We start from the raw sequence: 10,631 nt of genomic DNA, 5'->3' as shown, positions 1-10,631 counted from the left end.
AGAAAAAACAGGAAATAAGTAAAATGTCTAGAAGAATGCATGCATCTCAGCAAATAACTCATTGTAAGAGATGTTCAGATAATCGAGTGAAGTGTACCTGTTAGGGAGAAATAGGAATAGAGCGACATTATCAAAAAGAAATCTATGTTACCCTAGTGACTGAATAAAGAAGGCTGTGGCAGATAAAATACTAAAAGCTGACATGTTTTCAGTACATCTAGATCAGGGGTGTCAAACATGCAGTTCGAGGGCCGAATCAGGCCCCCGAGCAACTGGTTGTCATCTGCTTCCTTCTCCCTATATCTCACTCCCTTCAGCTTGCTTTGCCAGGCTTGCTCAATTGCACAGAAGCTACAGAGCAAAACCTCTATTTTCTCCATTGGCTGAAGCTCCTCCCTTAGGAAGGGGGGGGGAGTAGCTTGCTTTGCTAGGCTCTTTCAATTGCACAACTACTGAGCCAAGCCTCTCTTCCTTCTATTAGCTGAGACTCCTCTGCCTCCTGATCCCCTGGGGAAGGAAGGAAAGAGCCAGAGCTTCCTTTGCCCAGTTCCCTGGATCCCATGGAAGAAAAACAAACTAAAGCATCTTTAAGACCAATGTGTGCTAACGTTTTAAGCACGTTTTAAGTTTTTTTAAAAAAGATATATTTGTGTTTGTGTTCTTTATAAAATTTATCTCTCTGCTACCTCAACTTAAATACACACGTGGCCTAGCCCGACATGGTCTGATTTATGTCAGATCCGGTCCTCATAATAAATGAGTTTGACACCCCTGATCTAGCTATTTCAATGAAGAAGCGGTGATATGCTGTATCAGGGCCAAATTCAAAAACCATCCAGAAAATTTCTAGATGGTCATCTGTACAGGTTTCGCAAGGAAAAAGCTCCTTGAACTTATTCAAAAAATTATTGAAAAAATGGTTCATAAGTAAATGTATTAGCAATTCAACACATGGATTTTGAACTGCACTAGGAGCCTACGGAGGTTTTCCATCAAAGTTAGTTCATATCTGTTGTGGCTCAGTGGCAGAAACTACCAGGTTCAGTCTCTGGCATCTCCACATAAAAGGATCAGTTATTAGGCAGTGTTAAAGAGCTCTCTGCCTGAGACCCAGAAGAATTGCTACTAATCTGAGAAAACAGTACTGATTGTGAAGGATAATGGTTTAATTCAGTAGAACGCAGCTTCACGTGCCTAACAAACACAAATGCAAACTTGTGATTAGTGAAACAATCACTCAAATAGCCTTTAGCCACTTACAAAAGAACAGATACATGAGACCATGCCGGCAAAAGCAGCAGTCCAGAAACCACAAGAAAAAAACATTTCAATGGGTAAAGGATGTGACACTAACATGAATACATGGTGCGGCTGTATCTAATAAAAGCCCTGCTTATAAAGTTATTCTGTTATAAAGTTTACTCTGGATTTACTCTGTTATAAAGTTATTATTATAAAGTTTACTCTGGATTTATTTCCCGCCCTCTAACAATCAACCAAAAATTACCTAAAATCAGTAAACTTAAAACAATATTAAAAACAAGTTAAAAGCAACATTGTGGTGCTACTCAATAGGCGGAATCATGACCTTCAGGCAATTTAGTTCATTTTGAGTTTTATAGTTACTTTTTATCTGAGTGGTCGTTATGGTGTCTCCAACTCCTCAATTATCAGTCATGACGGCATTCATATACCTTAGGATCTTTCAGATGAGAACTTTAAATTTTGCAGACAACAGGAACAGATCTTGATCCAGTCTAAATTTTCCATCAGCAAAACGGAACTTTCCTGCTTCCCCACTCCCATAAATATCCTAAAATGCTGTTCATGGGTGATAGAGAAGAAGAGATTGGATTTATACCCTGCCCTTCACTACCCAAAAGAGTCTCAGAGTGGCCTACAATCTTTCCCTTCCTCTCCCCACAACAGACACCCCATGAGGTAGGTGGAGCTGAGAGAGCTCTGACAGAAACTGCTCTTGAGACGAACAGCTCTACGAGAACTTGTGACTGACTCAAGGTCACATCAGCAGAGTGGAGAATCAAGCCTCCCAGACAAAAATCCATACACTGAACTAGATAAGAATCCATGCACTGGCTTTGTGGAATGGTGGTGGTGGGGGTCTGCAGCAGCAAGGGGAAATGGGTGGAATTGCCAGTTTAGGCTGGAACAAACTCATTGACTTCTAGATCATGGATTCTGAACAGGGGCTATACATCCCCTCCAAGGTGCAATCTGCAGACCTTGGGGGGCATTCAAAACTTCATGGGGCAAATGCAGAGCGCTTGAGGTTTTATGCAGCTCTACCTGTAATGACTTCTGATGGCAAGCAAAGCAGAGTTATGTTCATACTGCTTACTCATAAAATCCCAGATTTCTTACACCAGCACTTAAAACAGCAGGACAAGGGAACACTGACATTAAGAAGTTGGGCACAAAGTGATCAACAAACCAGGCCGGTTTAGGAAAAAGTGCCTCCCATGAACCCTTCCCATGGAGGTTTGGGAAGGGTTCATTCCTCCTCTCCAAGCCTTGGCTTCCGCAGGGTTCCTAAGGAAGGCAGTTTAAATTGCCTTTCCTCCCAGGATTGACTTCCCAGATGACCTGCAGATGCAGGGCGCCTGGGGAAGCCAGGTGGAGGCAGTTTAAACTGCCTTCCCTCCTGGGATCAGCTTCCCCAGGCAGCTGGTGGCCACAGGGCTACTGTGGAAGTTGTTCCCAGAATGGAAAGTAGTTCAAGCTGCTGACCTTCAGAGCCCCCACATGATCAGCTGTTTTGTGGGCTCTGCTGGGCTGTCCAGCTTCAACCAGGCAGCCCTTCTGAGCCCATGGGGAGACCTCTCTTTAATCTCTTTGCTTCCCCAGCTGGCCTGCCAGGGCTGGCTGGCTGGAGAAGGGGAAAGATCTTTCAGTTGTACCCTATGGACCCATAGGATACAAGTGACACAACTCCCAGAGAAGGGTTTTAAACTTTAAGCCCTTTCTCTCTAAAGTCACACAGCAGCGACTTCCGGGGAGGAAAATGGCGAGCTGAGTTGTCTCTCGTAACGGGAGCAAGCTGAAGGTCTTGTTCGGGGTAGTGGAGGGCAAACCAAAGCCCACTGCCTACCTTTCTCAGTGAGAGAAAGGTCCAAGACTTGCACTAAAAACTTTAGAAGAGATTTACCTTGGCTGAAAAGGAGCTTTGGAGAAGGGTCCTTTGAGGCTTTGAGGAGTCTCAGAAGTTTGCAAAATTATCGTCTGCAAGATCTCTCAGAGCCATTGATTTGGCATAAGCTCGTCACGATCCTAACCTTCTGGGACATTTTTAAACAACTAAAGTCTTGGAAGACCAGTGGAACTTGGATAAACAGAGGAAAAAAGGTACAGAAACTCTTCTTTCACTCCGGAGCTATTTACAGACTAAAGAGACGTTTTAAAGGTGGAAATAAGGGGAAAATATAAAACTTGCAAGTAGAAGAAGGGAAGGGTGAAGTTTGGACTATTTTGACATAAAAGACAGTGTTAAAAACTGCTAAAAATTGAAGAGAAATCATTGTTGTGTCTACTTACGATTTGTGGAATGTAAACAACCATACTGCGCAGGAATATACTGGAACAGTCCTCTAACTCTACTGAGCAAGACAGGAAGTGCGTCAAGCAATCTATAAGGTTGAAGGTGACAGAGACAGGAAGCAGTAAAGAAAAAAGCCTACTCTACATCATAGAGAAACATCGGCAGCCATTGCTGGGAGGTCCAATTTAAAACATCGTTTTAAAAAGATTTGGGACTTTAAAAAGTGACAGAAACGACAGGGAAAAGGGTAAGAAGATAAGAACTATTGACTACATTATTGGTGGGCTCCTGGGGTGATTTTAAAAGGGGAAAAAAAATCTTTAAAAGGAGAAAAAATCGCGGCCGCCATTTTGGATTTTTTAAAGACTTTTTTGTTAAATATCTTTGCTTTGGGGGCTCAGAAACCAGCGAAATTGGGCTTGCTGGAAAGGGCAAGCCCTGCTCTATTGAACCTGACTGTCAGATTTTAAATTGGTGAGGTCAAAAATTTCGTCATTTTTTTAAAGGGGAAAAATTCTTCAAAAATTTATATCTGGGCCTGGGAAGCTCAGAAGAAAACAGAACAAAGTTTAATTGAGAGAGAAAATTTAGACCTTCTGAACTTGGTAGTCAAACTTGCAAATTGTGCGACGGAAATTTTTGGTATTTTAATTGCATCCCCCTTGCTCTTTGCTTAAATGTCAGAGCCCAGGCAGCCCCGAACAAGAGCCCTTTCATTAGAAAAAATGCAAGACCAAATGGAGGCTATGGAAGCCAGGATTATGAAAGGAGTTAAGAAAATGATGGAAGAGTTGAAGGAAGAACTTACTACAGTGATTAAAAAAGAAGTGGATGACCTCAAAAACCAAATTGGGAAAATAGACAAGAAAGTACAGGAGGTGGAGGAGAAAGTTAAAATACATGATACCACCTTGCTGAAAGTACAAGAAAAAGTGACGATTCACGACTGCAAATTAATGGAAAATCAGCTACGTTTGAGAGGAGTACCTGAGGAAGAGAATGATGATTTGAAAGGATATATAACAAACATAATCGCAGAATTCTTAGAAGAAGACCCTGATAAGACTAAAAGCATGTATGATCACATGTATAGAGTCAACTCGTTATATGCCAAAAAAAATAACTTACCAAGAGATGTGGTTGTAAGATTCATGACAAAGGAAATGGTGGGAAGGATTATGAAGAGAAACTTTGAACAATCATTGATAGTAAGAGGTAGCAGAGTGAGAATTATGAAGGAGCTACCGAAAGAAGTGATAAATGACAGGAGAACATATAAAAAGTTGACAGAAAAATTGAAAGACAATGGCACAAGGTATAGATGGATAATCCCCGAGGGTGTGAGCTTTGAACTTCAGGGGAAGAGAGTCACGATCACAAATGCCCGAGAACTGAGGAGATTTTTTGAAGAAAATAAAGAATTTGCACCATGATGGATTACAAACTATTGTCTTGGAATGTTAATGGACTAAATTCACCACAAAAAAGAAGGGCAACTTTTCATTGGATTAAAAAGCAAAATTGTAATATAATTTGTTTGCAAGAAGTCCACATTAAACAAAAGGATTATAAATTTTTATGGAACAAACAATTGGGAAGGGAATTTTTTTCGTTAGCTGACCAGAAAAAAAGGGGAGTAGTTTTTTATATTAAACAAGACCTGGAGCCAAAATTGGTATTTAAAGATAAGGATGGAAGATTTGTAGCAGTGGAAATAACATCAAATGGGAAAAAAACGCTGTTATTGGGACTATATGCACCTAATGGTGCAAAAGATGTTTTTTTTAAAGACATTACACAACAACTAGATGAGTTGACCTACGATCAAATACTCTTAATGGGAGATTTTAATGGAACAGTTGAGAACTCATTGGATAGATCCGGAGGGAAAAAAAATAGTGGAAAAGAAGGAAAATTGCCAAAGTCTTTTTTTGAATTAGTAAAACAGGAAAATTTGGAGGACATATGGAGAAAGTTTAACCCTGAAGTGCGGGACTATACCTTTTTTTCTGCAAGACATAAGACATTTTCTAGAATTGACATGCTATGGGGAACCAGAGATTTAGGCCTCATAACAAGAAAGATAGAGATTTTGCCTAAAATTGGCACTGACCATAACCCAATAATGTGGATTACAAAACTGTCCAAAAGATTGAGAAGATGGAGATTGAATGAAGACTTGCTACAGAACAAAGAAACAGTGACTTTCCTAGGAAAAGAAACTAAAGAATTTTTCCAAGTGAATGATAAAGAAGATATCGATTTTCAGACGGTCTGGGATGCTTATAAAGCAGTAATGAGAGGGTTGCTGATTACTTTGAACAATAAAGATAAAAGGGAAAAAGAAAAACAACTACTGGATATTCAAAATGAAATAAAGAAAAAAGAAGAAGAGCTGAGGAAAAGACCAGGGAAAAAGAAAATTCTAAGGGAAATTTCAATATTGCAAACTCAACTAAGACATTTATTAAACAAAGAAGTAGAATGGAATTTGAAAAGGCTCCAGCAAAAATCGTTTGAAGGAGCAAATAAGACGGGGAAATACTTGGCGTGGCAGCTGAAAAAAAAGAGGGAAAATAAAATAATTAATAGAATTGTGATAGATGAAAGAGACGTAGTTACTCAAGAGGGAATAAAAAGAGAATTTTTTAAGTATTATGCCAAGCTGTTTAAAGGTGCTGAAGTAAAGAGAAAAAAGATAGATGAATATCTACAGAAAATAAAAATTGAGCCATTAACTGAGAATATGAGAAAAATTTTGAATGACCCAATTGAAAAAATAGAAATTGAGGCAGCAATCAACGTGATGAAAAATGATAAAGCTCCCGGGCCAGACGGTTATACAGCCAAGTATTTTAAAATGTTTAAAGATGAATTAATACCAAAATTACAGAAGCTGATGAATGCAATAAGAGTCAAAGGGAAGGTACCAAATACATGGAAAGAAGCTGTTATTTCTTTGATACCTAAAGAAGAAAGAGATGTTACAAATGTGAAAAATTACAGACCAATTTCACTTTTGAACAATGATTATAAAATATTTACAAGAATTCTGGCAGAACGTCTTAAGCAATATTTGATAAATTTTATAAAAGAGGACCAAGCCGGTTTTCTTCCCAAAAGACAAATAAGAGACAATATTAGAACTGTTGTAAATATTGTAGAATATTATGAAAGACATCCAGAAAAGGAAGTAGCGCTATTCTTTGCGGATGCAGAAAAAGCATTTGACAATTTAAATTGGGACTTTATGTTTGCAGTGATGGAAAAAATGGAGCTTGGAGAAAGTTTTATAAGAATGATAAAGGCAATATATTCTGAACAAAGTGCAAGGCTGTGCATCAACGCAGATCTTACAGATGAAATGAAAATTAGTAAAGGTACCAGACAAGGCTGCCCGCTTTCGCCATTGCTGTTTATAATGACTCTTGAAATTTTACTAATGCAGATTCAAGAAGAAAAAGATTTAGAAGGACTACAAATAAAAGGATTTACCTATAAATACAGAGCATTTGCAGATGATATAATGTTTATAAATGAAAATCCTTTACAAGTTACACCTTTGTTGTTAATGAGAATACAAGAGTTTGGGGAGTTGGCGGGACTTTATATAAACAAAGAAAAATCAAAAATCTTATGTAAGAATATGCAGAAAAATAGACAACAAGAACTACAAAGAGTAACGGGTTGTGAAGTTACCTCTAAGGTAAAATACCTAGGGGTAGAGATAACAATGAAAAATATTGATTTGTTTAAGAACAATTATGAAAAGCTATGGCGTAAAATAGAAGAAGATATGCTAAAGTGGAACAAGCTCAATTTGTCACTGTTGGGTAGAATAGCTGCAGTAAAAATGAATATTTTACCAAGGATTATGTATCTGTTTCAAACCATCCCCATTGTGAAAGATGCTAAGCAATTTGATAAATGGCGAAGAAAAATTTCGGAATTCGTGTGGGCCAGGAGGAAACCTAGAATTAAAATGAAAGTCCTGATAGATGCGAAAGAGAGAGGTGGATTCCAATTACCAGATTTGAAACTGTATCATGAAGCAAGTTGTTTAGTATGGTTAAAAGAATGGATAACGTTATTAAATAAAAAACTTCTAATGTTAGAAGGCCATGGAAAAAAATTCGGCTGGCATGCATATTTGTACTATGGAAAAAAGAAGATGGACGGTCTTTTCTCTCACCATTATATAAGGAGTAGCTTATTAAATGTGTGGATAAAGTACAAGAAATATGGTGATGAGAGGAGACCTTTATGGATAGTGCCGGCTGAAGTGATAAAGTTAACGGCCAAAACAGTCAAGGAAAAACAACTATCATACAACCAGTTACTAAAAATACAAAGCGGGAAAATAGAATTGAAAACTGCAGAAGAACTAAACTATAAATATGATTGGTTTCAAATGCAACAAATAAAAAGTTTGATGGAGAATGATATCAAAGCTGAAGGAATAAGGAAAGAACAAACAGAAATGGAAAGAGTTCTGCTTGGAGATAATGAGAAATTAATTTCAAAAGTGTACAAATTACTTTTACAATGGGCTACAGAAGATGAAGTAGTGAAATCTCAAATGATAAAATGGGCAATTAATGTAAATAAAGAAATAAAGATGGAATCTTGGGAATATCTGTGGAAAAATTCCATGAAACTCGCAACATGTCATAGTATTAAAGAGAACTGTTTTAAGATGATGTATAGATGGTATATGACTCCAAAAAAATTAGCAAAGATGAACAATAAGATGCCAGATAGGTGCTGGAAATGTAAAAAGCATGAAGGTTCTTTCTACCATATGTGGTGGACTTGTGAAAGAGCTAAAATGTTTTGGCAAATGATTCAACAAGAGATATCTAAGATCCTGGGATATGAATTCAATAAAGAGGCAGAGACTTTTCTGCTGGGATTACAAATGGAAAAATTTCCAAAAGAAGATAGAACATTAATATGGTACTTGCTCTCAGCTGCTAGGACATTGTATGCGCAGTTGTGGAAGCAAGAAAAAATACCAGAAAAATGGGACTGGATTATGAAAGTTATGTCATGGAGTGAAATGGACAAATTAACAAGAAAATTAAGAGACTGTGATTTAGAACTTTTTAACCAAGAGTGGAAGAAATTCAGAAGATATGTAGAGAAAGAGTGGAAAATAAAAGGACATTGGACAATTTTTGAGGATTAAGATTTTTAAGATAACAATATAACTCTTGAAGGGGGTTCTTCTTCCCTATGTTTCTTTTTTGTTTCGTTTTTTTTCTTGATAGTTAAGGGTACCTTTAATATCTGTTTTTTTAAAGAAAATAACACTGGCGGGGGTCAAGTAATTGGGGGAGGGGTGGGAGAAAGTAAGATGTGGGGTAGAATGATGGTCTTTTTCTTAATATATATTAAGCTTTTTATAAGTTGTAGTTATAGTTCTACTACCATATGTTACTAATAAAATTGTTTATTCACGAAAGTCACACAGCAGCAATGGCGTGATCTCTCCATTGGCACAATCTCTCCTATGGAGCGAGAGCTCATAGCCTGGAGAAGAGAGGAGGTGGCATATAAATACCTTCCCCTCCCCCAGCCATGCAGCTGCTAATGTCCCCACCCCAGCCCACCTGCCATGGCAGGTGGACTGGGGAAGAGAATGAGAGGTGGAGTGGGTCAGTTTCACTCACCTTGGCTTCTGACCCTCTCTCCCTCCCCTTTGCTTCTCCCAGCCAGCAGCTGTGGAGGGCCAGCTGGGGAAAGGAAGAGAAGGGAGAGATGGTCAGTTTTAATCCACTGAAACTGACCATGCTCAATGGGAACTGAGCTCTGAAGACATTTAAATGCCTTTGGAGCTCATGGCGAATCACAAAATGGTTTGAGGAATCAAACGAATCTACAGGAACCACCATTTTCCCAGTTCATGCCCATCCCCAATCAGGATCTGATTAAATGAGATTGTGTAATTAATGCACATACAAATAGATCAAAATACAGTTGCTTTGTCTGGAGTGCTGTTCTTGATTTTAACTGTTTACTTGTTCTGATCCTGTTCACCAGATACTTGCAAATGTGTCAAACTCATTTGTTATGAGGGTCAGATCTGACATAAATGTTAGTTTGTCAGGCTAGGCCATGGGTTCCCCAGAATTACAGGCCATTTCCAGACTACAGAGATCAGTTTCCCTGGGGAAAATGGATGCTTTGGAGCATAGATTACATGGCATTCTGTGCCACTGAGGTCCCTGCCCTCCCCAGCTCCACCCCAAATATCCAGGAGTTCCGCAACCTGAAGCTGGCAACCCTAACCCCTACCCCCTGATGGTAGATGGGGGGGACGCCTGACAACCCTATGACATGCACACCACAGCCCAGTTGCCTCACAGTCCATGTGCCAGCCTTCCTCTTCCTCTCTCTTCCTATGCAATAGTTGCCAAACTGCCGCTCCACACACCTCCTCTAGCCAACCCCCCCTCACAGTTGCCATTTGGTGTGACAGTGGGAGCACCAGATGCTAAGTTCCATCCCCCCATGCTGTGGCTTTGCTAATCCTCACTTAGCTGTGGTCAGAGGAGCTGGAGAGAAAAAACATCATGCCTTTTCTTTCTCCACCTTCACCGCTATTGCCTCCACACTACTTTACCTCAGCCTCATAGTCCTGCCCCTTAGCATTTCTTAATAGCTTCCTATTTCGTGACAGCTTTGACCATATACATCTCACCATGTGCATCCCTTCACACACAACCCTCCACAGCCTCCTACCTTCTCTCCTTCCCGCCAGTTGCTTGCAGGCTGGATAAAAGTCCTGGATGGGCTGGTTCTGTCCCCTGGGCCATATGTTTGACACCCCTTAGAGCCAGGCTCTGCCTTTGAAACTGATCAGAAGCATGTGGGCCACTCTGATGCCTAGAGTAAATATCACAATGTATTTTTTCTGGAGCTTAAAGTCAAAATTCTAGGAGAAAATAAAACAAGGAACTCATCTGAAAACCACTTTGGAGTTGTTGCAGAGCTGGATTTTCACCAGTGCAAATTCTTAATGCTTCCATGCCCATAGCATGAATTCCATGAATAGGCAAAGGACAACTGGTAG

This window comes from Heteronotia binoei, chromosome 21 (assembly GCF_032191835.1).
Source record: "Heteronotia binoei isolate CCM8104 ecotype False Entrance Well chromosome 21, APGP_CSIRO_Hbin_v1, whole genome shotgun sequence".
Classification (NCBI taxonomy): Eukaryota; Metazoa; Chordata; class Lepidosauria; order Squamata; family Gekkonidae; genus Heteronotia; species Heteronotia binoei.
Note: the sequence above shows the minus strand (reverse complement) of the source record.